The sequence below is a fragment of the Procambarus clarkii genome, unplaced genomic scaffold (assembly GCF_040958095.1).
Source record: "Procambarus clarkii isolate CNS0578487 unplaced genomic scaffold, FALCON_Pclarkii_2.0 HiC_scaffold_1112, whole genome shotgun sequence".
Classification (NCBI taxonomy): Eukaryota; Metazoa; Arthropoda; class Malacostraca; order Decapoda; family Cambaridae; genus Procambarus; species Procambarus clarkii.
In genome coordinates this window covers 28,586-51,943 of record NW_027190144.1, presented here as the reverse complement: position 1 = coordinate 51,943, position 23,358 = coordinate 28,586, and the positions used below count along the sequence as shown (strand labels likewise).

Genomic DNA, 23,358 nt, shown 5'->3' with positions numbered 1-23,358 from the left:
ATTTTAGAGAAGATATGGGATCCAGGTTTCGGAGCCGTAAAACCAACCGTCGTGATTGGTGGACGAGTTGCCAGGTTGCAGCTTCTGTACCGTGCCGGCACATAAATAGGTTCGGCTCAAGCGGCGGCAGCATCATTCCCCCGTGACTGTCTGAGCGTCTCTCATCACCTTGGTTGGTTCATCATCATCATGGTAGAAGCAAAGCCTACCAAGAAGGCTGCGGCTGCTGCTGCTGCTGTGGTGGCCACCACCAGGAAACCTCGCGTCCAGGTTGCTCACCCGAAAACTAGTCAAATGGTTCTAGCCGCGGTCGCAGCACTCAAAGACCGTAAGGGCTCGTCTCTACAAGCAATCAAGAAGTACGTTGTTGCCAACAACAAAGTCGAGGCTGCCAAGATCGCCATTTACATCCGAAGATTTCTCAAGAAAGCAGTGGCTGACGGCATTCTTGTTCAGACCAAGGGAAGTGGAGCTAGTGGATCATTCAAGCTGGCCGTAGCAGAGAAGAGGGCCGTTCTAACTCCCAAGAAAGCCACCACAACCAAGAAACCATCTACAGCAGCAAAGAAGGCCGTGGTAACTCCCAAGAAAGCCGCCACAAGCAACAAACCACCTACAGCCTTGAAAAAGAAGCAGCAGCAGCAGCTTGTTGTTGGGAACAAAAAGCCCAAAATAAAGAGAGCTTCAAAATCTCCCAAACCACCCAAGGCAAAGAAAGCTGTCAAAAAAACAAAGGCAAAATAAACGACGACATGCAAGCAGCATGAATACACATGACAATAAACATCCAGGCCTCCCCCCCTCAGTGGAGGGGCCTCATATGATTCCAAAAAGAGTTTAGTTTTGTAGACAAATAAATCATTACTTTTGGGGTAGATTTACTCTGTATATTATATATATATATATATATATATATATATATATATATATATATATATATATATATATATATATATTATATATATATATATATACATACATACATGGGTGAGGTGATATGGTACCAAAGTTTTGGGTAAGGTGATTGACATTTACACAAGATAAAACACGAACCAATGGGAATAAAAACATAAGAATGGAAGTAACTGCAGAAGGCCTATTGGCCCATAACACAAGCACTTCCTCTTGATGCTTCTATATTGGTTCAGAGTCTTGAAGCTATAATAATATATATATATATATTATATATATATATATATATATTATATATATATATATATATATATATATATTATATATTATATATATATATATATACACACAAAACTAAATAGTCTTGTTAGACAAATTGCCCCTATTAGAGGCAAGTTGACTAACAAGCCGAATGACTGGCAATTGTTTTGAATTTGAGTTAAATCTAACATAGAAATGTAATCAAACCTAACCTAACCTATGCTAACCCAAGCTAAGCTAACCTAACCTAACCTAAGCTAACCCAAGCTAAGCTAAGCTAACCTAACCTAACCTAACCTAACCTAACCTAAGCTAATCTAACCTAACCTAACCCAGCAATTCATGATCTTAATATAATACTGTTAATTGGATAAACCAATTTGGAAAGAAATGTTCGAAAATAACAAAATTAACTGTGCTTGTTAGGAAAATTGGGCCTTGCATACTTGTCCCAATAGTGTGGTTCTCGCTTTTAGGTACGACATAAACGTATACCTAAGTTGAGAGAGAAAAAGATTCTCACTCAAACATGCATATCGATTGCCAGTCCTGAATTCTGGGTAAATATTCGTGTCCTCCCTTTTCATTTACCATCATTTGGATACTATCAAAACAGCTCTGAGAAGGATAAAATGAATAAAACGGGTAGCTCCCTCATGTAAAAAGGAAGAGTTGGGAAAGATCTCTCTCTCTCTCTCTCTCCCCCTCACACCCCCCCCCCCCCCACCAATGATCCTGCTCTGCTAGTATATAACGTAACAAACCTTCCCCCCCCCCTCCCCAATCAGAGTCCCTTTAAGCATGCGAGGATAAAAAATAGATTTCATAAGACCCAATGTGCTAGCTGATATCAAAACAATTTATGTTATCGTCTATTAAGCCCTTCAGTAAAAAAGTATAGGGACCTAATTAGGTCCCGTTTTGAGGTGGTGGTGGGTGGAATCGATGGATTAGCCAAGCTCTTATCCGCCGAATCCGTAGAGGGTACGACCCTGGCGCTTCAGAGCGTACACCACGTCCATGGCAGTGACGGTCTTCCTCTTGGCGTGTTCCGTGTAGGTTACAGCATCACGGATGACGTTCTCGAGGAACACCTTCAGGACGCCACGGGTCTCTTCGTAGATGAGACCCGAAATACGCTTGACGCCGCCACGACGAGCTAAGCGACGAATAGCGGGCTTGGTGATGCCCTGGATGTTGTCACGTAGCACCTTACGATGACGCTTGGCGCCACCCTTTCCGAGTCCCTTGCCTCCCTTGCCGCGTCCAGTCATGGTGTTGTAGTTGTGTGAATCGAATTGATCGAATGCCCGCACGATTTCCCGACTATATCCCATCAAGCGGACGTACTAGTAGCATTGCAACTCCTGCCTGCCCTTACTTTACGCTTGTGGTCGAGTAGACACGGCTTTCTCACAACGCTTTCAAAACTGCAGTTGCCTACTCGTCTGTTTCACGTCCCTGTGAAATGACTTTTGCACAAATCCAAAAAATAGAGCAAAATCAGCGATAATAGTGATTGAGGTGAGCCGCCTGTTGGCTGCAGCCAGAGGAAGGAGGGGAGGGGCAACGGGGTGACGTAGGCGAGTCGAGCAGCCAATGGCGCTCGAGCAAGCGCCTCGAGACGGCGTATATAAGCAAAAATTTTTCGGCGCCGGCCATCACAAACCACAGTTGTTCACCATGGCTCGCACCAAGCAGACTGCTCGCAAGTCCACGGGAGGCAAGGCTCCTCGTAAGCAGCTGGCCACCAAGGCAGCACGCAAGTCTGCTCCTGCCACAGGGGGTGTGAAGAAGCCTCACCGTTACAGGCCCGGAACGGTCGCCCTGCGTGAGATCCGTCGTTACCAGAAGAGCACCGAGTTGCTCATCAGGAAACTTCCCTTCCAGCGTCTGGTGCGCGAGATTGCCCAGGACTTCAAGACCGATCTTCGCTTCCAGTCGTCTGCCGTCATGGCTTTACAGGAGGCATCCGAGGCTTACCTGGTCGGTCTCTTCGAGGACACTAACCTCTGTGCCATCCACGCCAAGCGTGTCACCATCATGCCAAAGGACATTCAGCTTGCTCGCCGTATCCGTGGAGAGCGTGCATAAGCTAAATCGACCACCCTAGTATACACCAAACTCGGCCCTTCTCAGGGCCAAAATATCCTTCTAAGGAGATTTCAGACATTCCTAGCATCAGTCATATGAATTAACCTTCATCTACACATATAATAAATAAATAAATAAATAAACAAATACACTAATTTAGGTGTCATACATACACGTGATATCAATAAATCAAGTCATTTGTAGTACAACCTGTTCTCTTACAAACAAAACGCCGTCGCTTTTCGCTCTTATGCACTGTCAAGGATCACCCACCCCCCCCCCCCCAAAATAAAAATTGTCATACTGTACTAGAAATAAAAGCAGCTTGTATAAGTGACATACTGTCCAGTCCTGTTTTATTCTGTTTTCGGTCCTCTGGCTTAATCTGTTAAGTTAGGAGATGACATTTTAAATTAACCGTTTTCTTGACATTTTCAAACCTAAGAGGGTGGCCTGCATAGTAATCCTAATGTGGAACATAACAATGAATCTCTAATCTCTAGAAAAAAGATACCGAGTGCTTATATGTGTTGAGAGAGAGAGAGAGAGAGAGAGAGAGAGAGAGAGAGAGAGAGAGAGAGAGAGAGAGAGAGAGAGAGAGAGAGAGAGAGACAGACAGACAGACAGACAGACAGACAGACAGACAGACAGACAGACAGACAGACAACAGACAGACAGACAGACAGACAGACAGACAGACAGACAGACAGACAGAGACTGAGAGAGAGAAACACACACAGACAGTTTCATAAATATTCTCATTTTATAGCTATTTGCTTTCAGTGACAGAGGTTTTTGTTATAATAGTATTGGTGTCTAACACTCACAATCTCTTTAGAAATTAAAGTGTGGCTCCAATGGAGCCGAGTTTGTTGGTTTGAGGCCAAGCCACCACCACAGGGCAGTAAGTAAGCCGTTTACTTGGAGGAGGTGTACTTGGTGACGGCCTTAGTGCCCTCAGAGACGGCGTGCTTGGCCAGTTCTCCGGGCAACAGGAGCCTTACAGCCGTCTGGATCTCCCGACTGGTAATGGTGGAACGCTTGTTGTAGTGGGCCAGGCGAGAAGCCTCGGCGGCGATGCGCTCAAAGATGTCGTTCACGAACGAGTTCATGATCGACATGGCTTTGGAAGAGATACCAGTGTCGGGGTGGACCTGCTTCAGCACTTTGTAGATGTAGATGCTGTAGCTCTCCTTCCTCCTGCGCTTCTTTTTCTTATCGCCCTTGGCAATGGCCTTCTGGGCCTTTCCGGCCTTCTTGGCAGCCTTTCCAGATGCCTTGGGTGGCATGATGATGCTCGTGCTGGCTGGCGTTGCAGTACAATAATGAACTTTTGCGCGAGTCGAGCTTTCCTTTTATATCCCGCTCGCGACTCAGCTCAGAGCGGGTCGCGTGGCGGAGCGCGCTGATTGGTCAGTGGCGGACTCCCTTGATCCTGAGCGGGGTATATAACACGAAGCTCGATCTGCGGGCCGGCATTAAAACACCACAAACCCACAACAGCAGCAGCAATGTCAGGACGCGGCAAGGGAGGCAAAGTGAAGGGCAAGTCAAAGTCTCGCTCCAGCAGGGCCGGACTTCAGTTCCCCGTGGGCAGAATTCACCGTCTGCTGCGTAAGGGCAACTACGCCGAACGCGTCGGTGCTGGCGCTCCTGTCTACCTGGCAGCCGTCATGGAATACCTCGCTGCCGAAGTTCTCGAGCTCGCCGGTAACGCCGCACGTGACAACAAGAAGACCCGTATCATCCCACGTCACTTGCAGTTGGCCATCCGCAACGACGAAGAACTCAACAAACTTCTGTCTGGCGTAACCATTGCACAGGGAGGTGTTCTTCCAAACATTCAGGCAGTTCTTTTGCCAAAGAAGACAGAGAAGAAGTAAGCACTTCTGCCACCCACCGCGACAAATACCATAACCAGGCTCCATCCGGAGCCACACACACTTTAATAGAGAGATTCAAGTAGACAATCAACTTTCAAACATTAATAATAACATTTATATTGATTTCATTTGGAATGTGTACATAACAAACAAACAAAACAAAATTATAGGGGATATTCAGCATCACTTGGAATATTAACCAATCATATAAATCCAATATATATTTTATATTTTACTTTAAGCGAGGAATTCATATTCTATCCATTTTTAATCATACAAATGAACAAAAGCAATTCTTCACTAGACGTAATGAATGAATAAATGATCAAGGTTTTAATGTGTTTCATGAATATATATATATATATATATATATATATATTATATAATATATATATATATAATATATATATATTATATATATATATATATATATATTAATACTTGTGAACCAGAATATGTTTGAGCAGCAGCGATCGTGCCTGCCATTGGCCGAAGTGCAACAATTCAAATAATTTAAAGGGCCTGCTCGGGTATATAAGAGAGGCTGGGAGACTGGGGCCGGTGGTGGGTGATGGGTGATGAGTGATGGTGTGGTGTGGTGTGGTGTGGTGTGGTGTGGTGTTGTTAAGAGTTGATTTACGGCCAGCCAGCCAGCCAGCCAGCCAGCCAGCTGCAGCCAAGGCAGGGCAAGGCAAGGCAAGGCAAGGCAAGGCAAGGCAGGCAGGCAGGCAGGCAGGCAGGCAGGCAGGCAGGCAGGCAGGCAGGCAGGCAGCCAGGCAGCAGGCAGCCAGACAGGCAGGCAGGCAGGCAGGCAGGCAGGCAGGCAGGCAGGCAGGCAGGCAGGCAGGCAGCCAGGCAGGCAGGCAGGCAGGCAGGCAGGCAGGCAGGCAGGCAGCAGCAGCCAGGCAGCAGGCAGGCAGGCAGGCAGGCAGGCAGGCAGCAGCCAGCCAGCCAGCCCCAGCCAGCCAGCCAGCCAGCCAGCCAGCCAGCCAGCCAGCCAGCCAGCCAGCCAGCCAGCCAGCCAGCCACTCCCACTTTGTATTTATATGCATTCAATTTATATTCAAACATTATATATGTTAAGGGCCTTGTTTTAGTGTTTATTTTAAAAATGACAAACATCGAGTCATTTTACCAGTCCTTTAGCGTTAACGGTGATGCATTTTAAAACTGAACATAAATCGCCTTTTCTGGATATATCAAATATCGAATCCGCTTAATGTGCCTACAATTCAATCATTCAAAAACATAATTTACATCAAGCCTTTTCATAGAACAGACAATAAGATTTGTACATGCAAAAAAAAAAAAAATCCTTTAAGTTATCAATACAATGTGAGAAAACTTTACTTTTATAACTAAAGTTGCACAATTATACCAACTCTATGGTGGCTGGGTTGTAAGGTGTGTGGCTGGTGTTTTGGAAGTCGCGAGTTCAAACGACCCAATGGGAATAATACTTTTTTTTTTTTGCCATACAATCTTCCTAATACTATTATGTAGGTTTGTGTGTGTGTTTTTTTTATTCATTCTTTGGTTTTATAGATGACATACATATTGACTCCTTTTACCGGTCCTTAATTAGGCTCTGGGGAAGCAATGGTGGTGGTGGTGGTGGTGGTGGTGCATTTAAAACTAAACCAAAAATCACCAGTTCTGGACGCGTCAAATATCATATCCGCTTAATGTGTCTACAACCTAATTACTTAAAACTACACTATTTAATTCATTCATATCATGTGCATATTGGTCATTATGCTCATACAACCGACATCAAAATTTATTTTCATTATTAGAATCATACATTTCATCAAGTAATACAGATACAAAGAGATTTTCTTTCTGAGAAGACCGTTAGTATTGGCTTGCAGGCAGGCAGGCAGGCAGGCATTTGAGGGTTATTATTTCGCCTGTTGATTGGGGGGAGGGTTGATGTGTTAGGGGGTTTTCGGTTAGATGTGGTGGTGGTGATTGGTGGTGGTGGTGATTGGTGGTGATTGGTGGTGATTGGTGGTGGTGGTGGTGGTGGTAGTAGGTGGGAGTTGGGGGTGGGGGGGTGGGGGGGGGGGGTGGGAGGGAAGGGGAGGGGAATGATGGTCTGTGGATTCCTTCTCCGTACCCTTTACATATAAGCAAAAATATGCCTTCTTGTGGGTATAGAAACATTAACACAAATTATATCAGTAACTGATATTGTAGCCTTTTAAACAGAAAAGATTTGTACATACAAATACTTTTTAATTATCATTTATTTGTGGAAATGGCATTTACGTCATTAAATTGATACCTCAGCATCAAGCTAGTGTCCTGCAGCAGTGGTCCAGTGGTAAAGTGTATATAAGTGATGCGTATTCTTGGAGTTGCGAGTTCAAACCCGGATTAAGCTATATATATATATATATATATATATACAACATGTTTTGTTTTGGTTGTTTGTTTTTGTATAAAGCCTCACACAATATCTATATTAAGCGAGTTTGTTTTAAACATGACATACATATTAATTCATTTTACCAGGCCTTATTCCACACAACTCCGTGAATTTCCCGTGGAGCCAGCCATTCAAACAAAAACAAACGAAACAAAACAAAACAAAACAAAAAACATTATTGCCAACAGCATTTGGTGTTCCCAGGCGGTCACCCATCCAAGTACTAACCAAACCCAACGTTGCTTAACTTCGCTGATCGGACGAGAAGCGGTGTTCTCAACGTGGTGTGGCCGTTGGCATGAGACTGCCTACACATTGTGGCTAATAACCAACTCTTTTAAGTCATCGCGGCAGGATACGGACCTGCTTGTGGTGTCTTAATGGTAATTGTATCCTAACATATTTTTGTCTCCTTGGCATGGATATTTAACATCGTTTATTCAGTCTTGGGTTTATGTTCTTTCGCCATTTACAGACATTTTACATCTACCTACTTCCTCAGCCTGCCCTGCCAATTTCTAATGAATTTGTGGATTTTCTTTTGTAATACAAACATGTGTGTGCTCATCTGCTCTTCAGTTTTTATGATATTTGTCTCATCTGTCCTGCTTTATGATACTTTTACAAAGAACATGAACAAATGCTTCTATTTTAGAGAAGATATGGGATCCAGGTTTCGGAGCCGTAAAACCAACCGTCGTGATTGGTGGACGAGTTGCCAGGTTGCAGCTTCTGTACCGTGCCGGCACATAAATAGGTTCGGCTCAAGCGGCGGCAGCATCATTCCCCCGTGACTGTCTGAGCGTCTCTCATCACCTTGGTTGGTTCATCATCATCATGGTAGAAGCAAAGCCTACCAAGAAGGCTGCGGCTGCTGCTGCTGCTGTGGTGGCCACCACCAGGAAACCTCGCGTCCAGGTTGCTCACCCGAAAACTAGTCAAATGGTTCTAGCCGCGGTCGCAGCACTCAAAGACCGTAAGGGCTCGTCTCTACAAGCAATCAAGAAGTACGTTGTTGCCAACAACAAAGTCGAGGCTGCCAAGATCGCCATTTACATCCGAAGATTTCTCAAGAAAGCAGTGGCTGACGGCATTCTTGTTCAGACCAAGGGAAGTGGAGCTAGTGGATCATTCAAGCTGGCCGTAGCAGAGAAGAGGGCCGTTCTAACTCCCAAGAAAGCCACCACAACCAAGAAACCATCTACAGCAGCAAAGAAGGCCGTGGTAACTCCCAAGAAAGCCGCCACAAGCAACAAACCACCTACAGCCTTGAAAAAGAAGCAGCAGCAGCAGCTTGTTGTTGGGAACAAAAAGCCCAAAATAAAGAGAGCTTCAAAATCTCCCAAACCACCCAAGGCAAAGAAAGCTGTCAAAAAACAACAAAGGCAAAATAAACGACGACATGCAAGCAGCATGAATACACATGACAATAAACATCCAGGCCTCCCCCCTCAGTGGAGGGGCCTCATATGATTCCAAAAAAGAGTTTAGTTTTGTAGACAAATAAATCATTACTTTTGGGGTAGATTTACTCTGTATATTATATATATATATATATATATATATATATATATATATATATATATATATATATATATATATATATATATATATATATATATATATATATATATATACATACATACATGGGTGAGGTGATATGGTACCAAAGTTTTGGGTAAGGTGATTGACATTTACACAAGATAAAACACGAACCAATGGGAATAAAAACATAAGAATGGAAGTAACTGCAGAAGGCCTATTGGCCCATAACACAAGCACTTCCTCTTGATGCTTCTATATTGGTTCAGAGTCTTGAAGCTATAATAATATATATATATATATATATATATATATATATATATATATATATATATATATATATATATATATATATATATATATATATATATCACACAAAACTAAATAGTCTTGTTAGACAAATTGCCCCTATTAGAGGCAAGTTGACTAACAAGCCGAATGACTGGCAATTGTTTTGAATTTGAGTTAAATCTAACATAGAAATGTAATCAAACCTAACCTAACCTATGCTAACCCAAGCTAAGCTAACCTAACCTAACCTAAGCTAACCCAAGCTAAGCTAAGCTAACCTAACCTAACCTAACCTAACCTAACCTAAGCTAATCTAACCTAACCTAACCCAGCAATTCATGATCTTAATATAATACTGTTAATTGGATAAACCAATTTGGAAAGAAATGTTCGAAAATAACAAAATTAACTGTGCTTGTTAGGAAAATTGGGCCTTGCATACTTGTCCCAATAGTGTGGTTCTCGCTTTTAGGTACGACATAAACGTATACCTAAGTTGAGAGAGAAAAAGATTCTCACTCAAACATGCATATCGATTGCCAGTCCTGAATTCTGGGTAAATATTCGTGTCCTCCCTTTTCATTTACCATCATTTGGATACTATCAAAACAGCTCTGAGAAGGATAAAATGAATAAAACGGGTAGCTCCCTCATGTAAAAAGGAAGAGTTGGGAAAGATCTCTCTCTCTCTCTCTCTCCCCCTCACACCCCCCCCCCCCCCCCACCAATGATCCTGCTCTGCTAGTATATAACGTAACAAACCTTCCCCCCCCCCTCCCCAATCAGAGTCCCTTTAAGCATGCGAGGATAAAAAATAGATTTCATAAGACCCAATGTGCTAGCTGATATCAAAACAATTTATGTTATCGTCTATTAAGCCCTTCAGTAAAAAAGTATAGGGACCTAATTAGGTCCCGTTTTGAGGTGGTGGTGGGTGGAATCGATGGATTAGCCAAGCTCTTATCCGCCGAATCCGTAGAGGGTACGACCCTGGCGCTTCAGAGCGTACACCACGTCCATGGCAGTGACGGTCTTCCTCTTGGCGTGTTCCGTGTAGGTTACAGCATCACGGATGACGTTCTCGAGGAACACCTTCAGGACGCCACGGGTCTCTTCGTAGATGAGACCCGAAATACGCTTGACGCCGCCACGACGAGCTAAGCGACGAATAGCGGGCTTGGTGATGCCCTGGATGTTGTCACGTAGCACCTTACGATGACGCTTGGCGCCACCCTTTCCGAGTCCCTTGCCTCCCTTGCCGCGTCCAGTCATGGTGTTGTAGTTGTGTGAATCGAATTGATCGAATGCCCGCACGATTTCCCGACTATATCCCATCAAGCGGACGTACTAGTAGCATTGCAACTCCTGCCTGCCCTTACTTTACGCTTGTGGTCGAGTAGACACGGCTTTCTCACAACGCTTTCAAAACTGCAGTTGCCTACTCGTCTGTTTCACGTCCCTGTGAAATGACTTTTGCACAAATCCAAAAAATAGAGCAAAATCAGCGATAATAGTGATTGAGGTGAGCCGCCTGTTGGCTGCAGCCAGAGGAAGGAGGGGAGGGGCAACGGGGTGACGTAGGCGAGTCGAGCAGCCAATGGCGCTCGAGCAAGCGCCTCGAGACGGCGTATATAAGCAAAAATTTTTCGGCGCCGGCCATCACAAACCACAGTTGTTCACCATGGCTCGCACCAAGCAGACTGCTCGCAAGTCCACGGGAGGCAAGGCTCCTCGTAAGCAGCTGGCCACCAAGGCAGCACGCAAGTCTGCTCCTGCCACAGGGGGTGTGAAGAAGCCTCACCGTTACAGGCCCGGAACGGTCGCCCTGCGTGAGATCCGTCGTTACCAGAAGAGCACCGAGTTGCTCATCAGGAAACTTCCCTTCCAGCGTCTGGTGCGCGAGATTGCCCAGGACTTCAAGACCGATCTTCGCTTCCAGTCGTCTGCCGTCATGGCTTTACAGGAGGCATCCGAGGCTTACCTGGTCGGTCTCTTCGAGGACACTAACCTCTGTGCCATCCACGCCAAGCGTGTCACCATCATGCCAAAGGACATTCAGCTTGCTCGCCGTATCCGTGGAGAGCGTGCATAAGCTAAATCGACCACCCTAGTATACACCAAACTCGGCCCTTCTCAGGGCCAAAATATCCTTCTAAGGAGATTTCAGACATTCCTAGCATCAGTCATATGAATTAACCTTCATCTACACATATAATAAATAAATAAATAAATAAACAAATACACTAATTTAGGTGTCATACATACACGTGATATCAATAAATCAAGTCATTTGTAGTACAACCTGTTCTCTTACAAACAAAACGCCGTCGCTTTTCGCTCTTATGCACTGTCAAGGATCACCCACCCCCCCCCCCCCAAAATAAAAATTGTCATACTGTACTAGAAATAAAAGCAGCTTGTATAAGTGACATACTGTCCAGTCCTGTTTTATTCTGTTTTCGGTCCTCTGGCTTAATCTGTTAAGTTAGGAGATGACATTTTAAATTAACCGTTTTCTTGACATTTTCAAACCTAAGAGGGTGGCCTGCATAGTAATCCTAATGTGGAACATAACAATGAATCTCTAATCTCTAGAAAAAAGATACCGAGTGCTTATATGTGTTGAGAGAGAGAGAGAGAGAGAGAGAGAGAGAGAGAGAGAGAGAGAGAGAGAGAGAGAGAGAGAGAGAGAGAGAGAGAGAGAGAGAGAGAAGAGAGAGAGACAGACAGACAGACAGACAGACAGACAGACAGACAGACAGACAGACAGACAGACAGACAGACAGACAGACAGACAGACAGACAGACAGACAGACAGAGACTGAGAGAGAGAAACACACACAGACAGTTTCATAAATATTCTCATTTTATAGCTATTTGCTTTCAGTGACAGAGGTTTTTGTTATAATAGTATTGGTGTCTAACACTCACAATCTCTTTAGAAATTAAAGTGTGGCTCCAATGGAGCCGAGTTTGTTGGTTTGAGGCCAAGCCACCACCACAGGGCAGTAAGTAAGCCGTTTACTTGGAGGAGGTGTACTTGGTGACGGCCTTAGTGCCCTCAGAGACGGCGTGCTTGGCCAGTTCTCCGGGCAACAGGAGCCTTACAGCCGTCTGGATCTCCCGACTGGTAATGGTGGAACGCTTGTTGTAGTGGGCCAGGCGAGAAGCCTCGGCGGCGATGCGCTCAAAGATGTCGTTCACGAACGAGTTCATGATCGACATGGCTTTGGAAGAGATACCAGTGTCGGGGTGGACCTGCTTCAGCACTTTGTAGATGTAGATGCTGTAGCTCTCCTTCCTCCTGCGCTTCTTTTTCTTATCGCCCTTGGCAATGGCCTTCTGGGCCTTTCCGGCCTTCTTGGCAGCCTTTCCAGATGCCTTGGGTGGCATGATGATGCTCGTGCTGGCTGGCGTTGCAGTACAATAATGAACTTTTGCGCGAGTCGAGCTTTCCTTTTATATCCCGCTCGCGACTCAGCTCAGAGCGGGTCGCGTGGCGGAGCGCGCTGATTGGTCAGTGGCGGACTCCCTTGATCCTGAGCGGGGTATATAACACGAAGCTCGATCTGCGGGCCGGCATTATGTCCACCCTTCCTGAAACACTCCCACATCAGATCGTCCTCAAAGCTATCACAAACTCCCTTGCCATACGGAACCCCATCCGCCCTAGGAAATTTCGCTTCAAACATCGCAGCCCCACAACAATATATTCCACACAACGCTGCACCAAGAGGCCTAGGCCGAACAGCCGAACCCCATCCCCTGTGGACGGAGCAAGGGCAAGCAACCCCCACAACTCTTCACCAGAGAGCGACTCTAGCACCACGGATGTCGACATCATGAACAGCAGTGACACCGAGGACCCCCCAATGGCACAGCAACGTATGGTAAACCCCAAACCCAACCAATCCCCGACCGGAACCAGGAACAAGACACCTGGCTCAACAGCTTTACCCCCCTCCTCCACAAACAGAAGCGACCAAACCGAATGTAACAACATTGGCACTACAGCCAAACAAACACTTCCGTCTCATAGTCAATAATGGGGATCACAATCCTTCCGGTGAACATCAGACACTTCTTCAACAACAGATACCTTCTCACTCTGGAAGTAGCCAGACTTAACCCAGATGTAATCTTACTCAATGAAACAGCGGCCAGACAGGACAGCACATCTCCATCTGGGGATATTCCACCAGGGAAGTCAACAGGGGTAGGTTCAGTGGGGTGGCAATACTAATAAGAAGAGGACTCTCCTACCGCCCCATCCTCGTAGAAGACGACAACTTTCTTGCAATAGAACTCACCACTTCACACGGCCCCCTCATCGTCTGCACCGCATATCTACCACCTAGACTGGCCTACCTCCCCTCCCATCCCTCTGAACAAGCTGCTCGACAGGAATCTCCCCACTATCATCGCAGGAGTACCTGAATGCCCACCATCAGGCCTTATTCAACGCACCTGCCAGGCCAGACCTCAAGGGCAGGCAGCTCTTCAATCTAATGCAAAACCGGGACCTCTCCTTCCAAGGCCCCCACTTTAAGACGTTCTTTGCGGGCAACCAGAGGGGCACCCCTGACATAGTGCTGACCAACAGAGATTGTGACCTGTTCCACTGCAGAGTAACCCCAGGCAAGAACGTGGGGGTCGGACCACATCCCTGTGGTCACATCCCTCCAAGCAGCCCCCTTCAGATATGTGGCACCACCCAGGCCCAGACTGGGAACCATACGTGCCCGTGAATATGGACACCTTCCTTGCTGACGACCCCATCATTGCGTTCGAGAACCTCCCAACCCAAACAATCGACCAAGCAGTAAACACCATCCACAACGGATCCAGCTTGCAACCGAGGCCACTTGTGAAATATCCACCACAAGGACTTACCACCAATATAAGCCGACCCGAGAAATCAGAGGCAAAATGAATGAGTACCCAGCGAGCCCTGCCAAAGCCACTACCAAACTGGCCAGCCACCAGCGTTGACCCTACAAACACTCAGAAGGGAAACCATAGACCTTACGCTTGACCCACAAGAGCCACATTTGGGGAACCCTGGGTGAGACAGGCCAACCAGTACAAAAGGGAGCCGGCTACTTTCTGGCGCAAGATCAGACAGCTCCTGGGATCAGTTAACCCCAGCCTCACCCACCTTGTACACACATTCCTTGACGAAGATGAAGAGGAGCAGCAAGAAAAAATAGAAGACCCACAGGATCAGGCTGACCTCATGGGCGCAGTCTGGAAAAAGACACTCACAGCTTCAAACAGCAGAGCCTTCAACAACACTCACTTTGAACGTGTCAACCAATGGACAACAGAAAATGCCGCCTCCCTTAACAGCACCCCTCTGATTGACCTGACAACCCTAGAAGACGACCACCCCTCTAACAAGACCCATAACTATGCTAGAGATGAGAGGAGTCATCAAAAGCACCAGAGATAAGGCCCCTGGACCATCAGGGATCAAAGCGCTGCAGATCAAACTTCTACCAGGCAATCTTATGCAATCCATACTCAACCTATTCAACGCTATGCTGGCATCGGGGTCACATTCCTGTAGCATTCAAGTCAGCCAAGATGATATTCATTCCCAAACCCAAGAAAGACCCCCACCAACCTGGCAACTACCGACCAATCTCCCTCTTAGACACGATAGGCAAGTGCTTTGAAAAAATCATGTCAAACCGTCCTTAACTACTACATGGAGTACAACAACCTCTTCACAGAAAAGCAGTTTGGCTTTCGAGCACATGATCAACCCAGCACGCAATTAACATCATCTACGACGCCGTAAGCTCAATTCGAAAGCAAAAACAGTAGCTTTGATTGCAACGAGGGACGTACACAAGGCCTTCGACAGCCTGTGGCACGATGGTCTTGTGTACAAATTAGCAGACTTACCAGCGCAAAAACTGGACCCTCCTCAGGCTGATCAGAAATTTCCTTAAGAATAGGCAAGTTACCCCCAGCTTCAAGGCAAAAGAGGCCGCAGCCTTCACCCCAACAGCTGGAGTCCCCCAAGATCATGCTTGAGCCCGGTTCTCCTTCAACATCTTTGTAATGACCTACCCCAACCAGAGTATAGGGACACCATTATCGTACAATTTGCGGACGACGTAACACACGTAATAACATCTAACCCTAGCATCCAAGCGGCCAAGCATGCAACTGTAACCCGTAAGGCAAACGTAGAACTAGCAAGGACTGCTAACTGGGAAAGGAAATGGAGGATCACCACTAACCAGAAAGATCCAATTAAGCACTGTCGGCTGTATGGCCTTCTCTATTGAAAATGAGGGGGGAATAAGATCAGGGGTGATCCCATAGCCATCTCAAACTCCAACACAGTGCTCGGTTACTAACTTCAACAGGCTACTCAACTCCTCCCAGTACGTATCCCAGAAGACAGCGATGGCCCGGGGCTCACTGGAGAGGCTCCTTCCGTTTCAACCAAGCCCCATCCCACACATACGCTCCACCTGTACAGAATGATCATAAGGCCTAGCTTGGAATACCCTACGTTCCCCTGAACCTCACCAACAAATCCAACATGTTGAAGATTCAACGAGTACAAAACAAAGCACTTCGCTTTGCAGAGGGCCTGACTCTGAGGGACAGGGTAAGAACTGACCTGATCCATGAGATCGCTCAACATGAAGCCAATGAACATTAGGCTCAGCTACCTGGCCAGAAGACAGCTGTACCGTATGAAGAACATGTATGTCCCAGACCCAGAAGATCCCTTCGTAGCAGAAAACACCACCAGCGACTACGAGATCCACGAACCACCACACAGAACCAGAAGAATCACTCTCCAACAAAAAGTGATCAGACATATCATGATGAGGCCTTCCCAAGCCCTCAGATACTAAGCGGTCTGCCAGACGATCCAGATGAGTGCCCATCCCGGACCCAATCTACACCAAATGAAGAATAAAGAAAGAAAGAAAAAAAAAAAAATAACTAAAATAAAAAAATAAAAATAAAAAAATAAAAAATAAAAAATAAATTAAAAAAAAAAAAAAAAAAAATAATAAAAAAAAAAAAAAAAAAATATATAAATAAATAAAAACCTACAAAAAAATATAAAACCAAAAAACCATTTGTCGTGCGGCAGAAGTGTAACTACCCTGATGTTTCTAAGATTAGCCTCCTTCAGCCACACTCCATCGGCTCTAGTGCTTTAGGACACCAACAAGGTCACAAACACTAGCCCCCCCAGCCAATGTACTGACAACCCAACATAACACATACGCAAACAAACAACACATACAAAAATGTCAACCCATGGTGGACAGGCCACCGAACCTTTCAAACCTCCTCTTTTCTCTACACCCGCATCCTCTTCCTGAATTTCATCTCCCCATCCCTCTACCTCCCCCATCCTTTCCATTCCCTATGGACATCAATCCCAATCCCCGGCATTAAAACACCACAAACCCACAACAGCAGCAGCAATGTCAGGACGCGGCAAGGGAGGCAAAGTGAAGGGCAAGTCAAAGTCTCGCTCCAGCAGGGCCGGACTTCAGTTCCCCGTGGGCAGAATTCACCGTCTGCTGCGTAAGGGGCAACTACGCCGAACGCGTCGGTGCTGGCGCTCCTGTCTACCTGGCAGCCGTCATGGAATACCTCGCTGCCGAAGTTCTCGAGCTCGCCGGTAACGCCGCACGTGACAACAAGAAGGACCGTATCATCCCACGTCACTTGCAGTTGGCCATCCGCAACGACGAAGAACTCAACAAACTTCTGTCTGGCGTAACCATTGCACAGGGAGGTGTTCTTCCCAAACATTCAGGCAGTTCTTTTTGCCAAAGAAGACAGAGAAGAAGTAAGCACTTCTGCCACCCACCGCGACAAATACCATAACCAGGCTCCATCCGGAGCCACACACACTTTAATAGAGAGATTCAAGTAGACAATCACCTTTCAAACATTAATAATAACATTTATATTGATTTCATTTGGAATGTGTACATAACAAACAAACAAAACAAAATTATAGGGGATATTCAGCATCACTTGGAATATTAACCAATCATATAAATCCAATATATATTTTATATTTTACTTTAAGCGAGGAATTCATATTCTATCCATTTTTAATCATACAAATGAACAAAAGCCAATTCTTCACTAGACGTAATGAATGAATAAATGATCAAGGTTTTAATGTGTTTCATGAATATATATATATATATATATATATATATATATATATATATATATATATATATATATATATATATATATATATATATATATATATATATATATATATATATATATTAATACTTGTGAACCAGAATATGTTTGAGCAGCAGCGATCGTGCCTGCCATTGGCCGAAGTGCAACAATTCAAATAATTTAAAGGGCCTGCTCGGGTATATAAGAGAGGCTGGGAGACTGGGGCCGGTGGTGGGTGATGGGTGATGAGTGATGGTGTGGTGTGGTGTGGTGTGGTGTGGTGTGGTGTTGTTAAGAGTTGATTTACGGCCAGCCAGCCAGCCAGCCAGCCAGCCAGCTGCAGCCAAGCAGGGCAAGGCAAGGCAAGGCAAGGCAAGGCAAGGCAGGCAGCAGGCAGGCAGGCAGGCAGGCAGGCAGGCAGGCAGGCAGGCAGGCAGCCCAGGCAGCCAGGCAGCCAGACAGGCAGGCAGGCAGGCAGGCAGGCAGGCAGGCAGGCAGGCAGCAAGGCGAGCCAGGCAGGCAGGCAGGCAGGCAGGCAGGCAGGCAGGCAGCAGCCAGGCAGCCAGGCAGGCAGGCAGGCAGGCAGGCAGGCAGCCAGCCAGCCAGCCAGCCAGCCAGCCAGCCAGCAGCCAGCCAGCCAGCCAGCCAGCCAGCCAGCCAGCCAGCCAGCCAGCCAGCCAGCCAGCCAGCCAGCCAGCCAGCCAGCCAGCCACTCCACTTTGTATTTATATGCATTCAATTTATATTCAAACATTATATATGTTAAGGGCCTTGTTTTAGTGTTTATTTTAAAAATGACAAACATCGAGTCATTTTACCAGTCCTTTAGCGTTAACGGTGATGCATTTAAAACTGAACATAAATCGCCTTTTCTGGATATATCAAATATCGAATCCGCTTAATGTGCCTACAATTCAATCATTCAAAAAATACATAATTTACATCAAGCCTTTTCATAGAACAGACAATAAGATTTGTACATGCAAAATAAAAAAAAAAAATCCTTTAAGTTATCAATACAATGTGAGAAAACTTTACTTTTATAACTAAAGTTGCACAATTATACCAACTCTATGGTGGCTGGGTTGTAAGGTGTGTGGCTGGTGTTTTGGAAGTCGCGAGTTCAAACGACCCAATGGGAATAATACTTTTTTTTTTTTTGCCATACAATCTTCCTAATACTATTATGTAGGTTTGTGTGTGTGTTTTTTTTATTCATTCTTTGGTTTTATAGATGACATACATATTGACTCCTTTTACCGGTCCTTAATTAGGCTCTGGGGACGCAATGGTGGTGGTGGTGGTGGTGGTGGTGTGCATTTAAAACTAACCAAAATCACCAGTTCTGGACGCGTCAAATATCATATCCCGCTTAATGTGTCTACAACCTAATTACTTAAAACTACACTATTTAATTCATTCATATCATGTGCATATTGGTCATTATGCTCATACAACGACATCAAAATTTTATTTTTTCATTATTAGAATCATACATTTCATCAAGTAATACAGATACAAAGAGATTTTCTTTCTGAGAAAGACCGTTAGTATTGGCTTGCAGGCAGGCAGGCAGGCAGGCATTTGAGGGTTATTATTCGCCTGTTGATTGGGGGGAGGGTTTGATGTGTTAGGGGGTTTTCGGTTAGATGTGGTGGTGGTGATTGGTGGTGGTGGTGATGGTGGTGATTGGTGGTGATTGGTGGTGGTGGTGGGTGTGGAGTAGGTGGGAGTTGGGGGTGGGGGGGTGGGGGTGGGGGGTGGGGAGGGAAGGGGAGGGGAATGATGGTCTGTGGATTCCTTCTCCGTACCCTTTCATATAAGCAAAAATATGCCTTCTTGTGGGTATAGAAACATTAACACAAATTATATCAGTAACTGATATTGTAGCCTTTTAAACAGAAAGATTTGTACATACAAATACTTTTTAATTATCATTTATTTGTGGAAATGGCATTTACGTCATTAAATTGATACCTCAGCATCAAGCTAGTGTCCTGCAGCAGTGGTCCAGTGGTAAAGTGTATATAAGTGATGCGTATTCTTGGAGTTGCGAGTTCAAACCCGGATTAAGCTATATATATATATATATATATATACAACATGTTTTGTTTTGGTTGTTTGTTTTTGTATAAAGCCTCACACAATATCTATATTAAGCGAGTTTGTTTTAAACATGACATACATATTAATTCATTTTACCAGGCCTTATTCCACACAACTCCGTGAATTTCCCGTGGAGCCAGCCATTCAAACAAAAACAAACGAAACAAACAAAACAAACAAAAAAAAAACATTATTGCCAACAGCATTTGGTGTTCCCAGGCGGTCACCCATCCAAGTACTAACCAAACCCAACGTTGCTTAACTTCGCTGATCGGACGAGAAGCGGTGTTCTCAACGTGGTGTGGCCGTTGGCATGAGACTGCCTACACATTGTGGCTAATAACCAACTCTTTTAAGTCATCGCGGCAGGATACGGACCTGCTTGTGGTGTCTTAATGGTAATTGTATCCTAACATATTTTTGTCTCCTTGGCATGGATATTTAACATCGTTTATTCAGTCTTGGGTTTATGTTCTTTCGCCATTTACAGACATTTTACATCTACCTACTTCCTCAGCCTGCCCTGCCAATTTCTAATGAATTTGTGGATTTTCTTTTGTAATACAAACATGTGTGTGCTCATCTGCTCTTCAGTTTTTATGATATTTGTCTCATCTGTCCTGCTTTATGATACTTTTACAAAGAACATGAACAAATGCTTCTATTTTAGAGAAGATATGGGATCCAGGTTTCGGAGCCGTAAAACCAACCGTCGTGATTGGTGGACGAGTTGCCAGGTTGCAGCTTCTGTACCGTGCCGGCACATAAATAGGTTCGGCTCAAGCGGCGGCAGCATCATTCCCCCGTGACTGTCTGAGCGTCTCTCATCACCTTGGTTGGTTCATCATCATCATGGTAGAAGCAAAGCCTACCAAGAAGGCTGCGGCTGCTGCTGCTGCTGTGGTGGCCACCACCAGGAAACCTCGCGTCCAGGTTGCTCACCCGAAAACTAGTCAAATGGTTCTAGCCGCGGTCGCAGCACTCAAAAGACCGTAAGGGCTCGTCTCTACAAGCAATCAAGAAGTACGTTGTTGCCAACAACAAAGTCGAGGCTGCCAAGATCGCCATTTACATCCGAAGATTTCTCAAGAAAGCAGTGGCTGACGGCATTCTGTTCAGACCAAGGGAAGTGGAGCTAGTGGATCATTCAAGCTGGCCGTAGCAGAGAAGAGGGCCGTTTCTAACTCCCAAGAAAGCCACCACAACCAAGAAACCATCTACAGCAGCAGAAGGCCGTGGTAACTCCCAAGAAAGCCGCCACAAGCACACACCACCTACAGCCTGAAAAGAAGCAGCAGCAGCAGCTTGTTGTTGGGAACAAAAAGCCCAAAATAAAGAGAGCTTCAAATATCTCCCAAACCACCCAAGCAAAGAAAGCTGCTCAAAAAACAACAAAGGCAAAATAAACGACGACATGCAAGCAGCATGAATACACATTGACAATAACATCCAGGCCTCCCCCCCTCAGTGGAGGGGCCTCATATGATTCCAAAAAAGAGTTTAGTTTTGTAGACAAATAAATCATTACTTTTGGGGTAGATTTACTCTGTATATTATATATATGATATATATATATATATATATATACTATATATATATATATATATATATATATATATATATATATATATAGATATCTATATATATATATATATATATATATATATATACATCCATACATGGGTGAGGTGATATGGTACCAAAGTTTTGGGTAAGGTGATTGACATTTACACAAGATAAAACACGAACCAATGGGAATAAAAACATAAGATGGAAGTAACTGCAGAAGGCCTATTGGCCCATAACACAAGCACTTCCTCTTGATGCTTCTATATTGGTCAGAGTCTTGAAGCTATAATAATATATATATCTATATATATATATATATATAATATATATATATATATATATATATATATATATATATATATATATATAGATATATTATATATATATATATACACACAAAACTAAATAGTCTTGTTAGACAAATTTGCCCCTATTAGAGGCAAGTTGACTAACAAGCCGAATGACTGGCAATTGTTTTGAATTTGAGTTAAATCTAACATAGAAATGTAATCAAACCTAACCTAACATATGCTAACCCAAGCTAAGCTAACCTAACCTAACCTAAGCTAACCCAGCTAAGCTAAGCTACCCTAACCTAACCTAACCTAACCTAACCTAAGCTAATCTAACCTAACCTAACCCAGCAATTCATGATCTTAATATAATACTGTTTAATTGGATAAACCAATTTGGAAAGAAATGTTCGAAAAATAACAAAATTACACTGTGCTTGTTAGGAAAATTGGGCCTTGCATACTTGTCCCAATAGTGTGGTTCTCGCTTTTAGGTACGACATAAACGTATACCTAAGTTGAGAGAGAAAAAGATTCTCACTCAAACATGCATATCGATTGCCAGTCCTGAATTCTGGGTAAATATTCGTGTCCTCCCTTTTCATTTACCATCATTTGGATACTATCAAACAGCTCTGAGAAGGATAAAATGAATAAAACGGGTAGCTCCCTCATGTAAAAAGGAAAGTTTGGGAAAGATCTTCTCTCTTCTCTCCTCTCCCCCTCACACCCCACCCCCCCCCACCAATGATCCTGCTCTGCTAGTATATAACGTAACAAACCTTCCCCCCCCCCCTCCCCCAATCAGAGTCCCTTTAAGCATGCGAGGATAAAAAATAGATTTCATAAGACCCAATGTGCTAGCTGATATCAAAACAATTTATGTTATCGTCTATTAAGCCCTTCAGTAAAAAAGTATAGGGACCTAATTAGGTCCCGTTTTGAGGTGGTGGTGGGTGGAATCGATGGATTAGCCAAGCTCTTATCCGCCGAATCCGTAGAGGGTACGACCCTGGCGCTTCAGAGCGTACACCACGTCCATGGCAGTGACGGTCTTCCTCTTGGCGTGTTCCGTGTATGTTACAGCATCACGGATGACGTTCTCGAGGAACACCTTCAGGACGCCACGGGTCTCTTCGTAGATGAGACCCGAAATACGCTTGACGCCGCCACGACGAGCTAAGCGACGAATAGCGGGCTTGGTGATGCCCTGGATGTTGTCACGTAGCACCTTACGATGACGCTTGGCGCCACCCTTTCCGAGTCCCTTGCCTCCCTTGCCGCGTCCAGTCATGGTGTTGTAGTTGTGTGAATCGAATTGATCGAATGCCCGCACGATTTCCCGACTATATCCCATCAAGCGGACGTACTAGTAGCATTGCAACTCCTGCCTGCCCTTACTTTACGCTTGTGGTCGAGTAGACACGGCTTTCTCACAACGCTTTCAAAACTGCAGTTGCCTACTCGTCTGTTTCACGTCCCTGTGAAATGACTTTTGCACAAATCCAAAAAATAGAGCAAAATCAGCGATAATAGTGATTGAGGTGAGCCGCCTGTTGGCTGCAGCCAGAGGAAGGAGGGGAGGGGCAACGGGGTGACGTAGGCGAGTCGAGCAGCCAATGGCGCTCGAGCAAGCGCCTCGAGACGGCGTATATAAGCAAAAATTTTTCGGCGCCGGCCATCACAAACCACAGTTGTTCACCATGGCTCGCACCAAGCAGACTGCTCGCAAGTCCACGGGAGGCAAGGCTCCTCGTAAGCAGCTGGCCACCAAGGCAGCACG

The 23,358-nt window shown here is 45.0% G+C and overlaps 2 non-coding genes across 2 annotated transcripts; both read right to left on the bottom strand.

Moving 5' to 3' along the window:
- Positions 1-7,760: 7,760 nt before the first annotated feature.
- On the bottom strand, positions 7,761-7,879 carry LOC138362036 (5S ribosomal RNA). Its single transcript, XR_011227371.1, has one exon. It is a non-coding gene; the product is annotated as a 5S ribosomal RNA (ribosomal RNA).
- Positions 7,880-19,907: 12,028 nt separating this feature from the next.
- LOC138362035 (5S ribosomal RNA) lies at positions 19,908-20,026 on the bottom strand. The gene has a single exon (XR_011227370.1). It is a non-coding gene; the product is annotated as a 5S ribosomal RNA (ribosomal RNA).
- Positions 20,027-23,358: the final 3,332 nt, after the last annotated feature.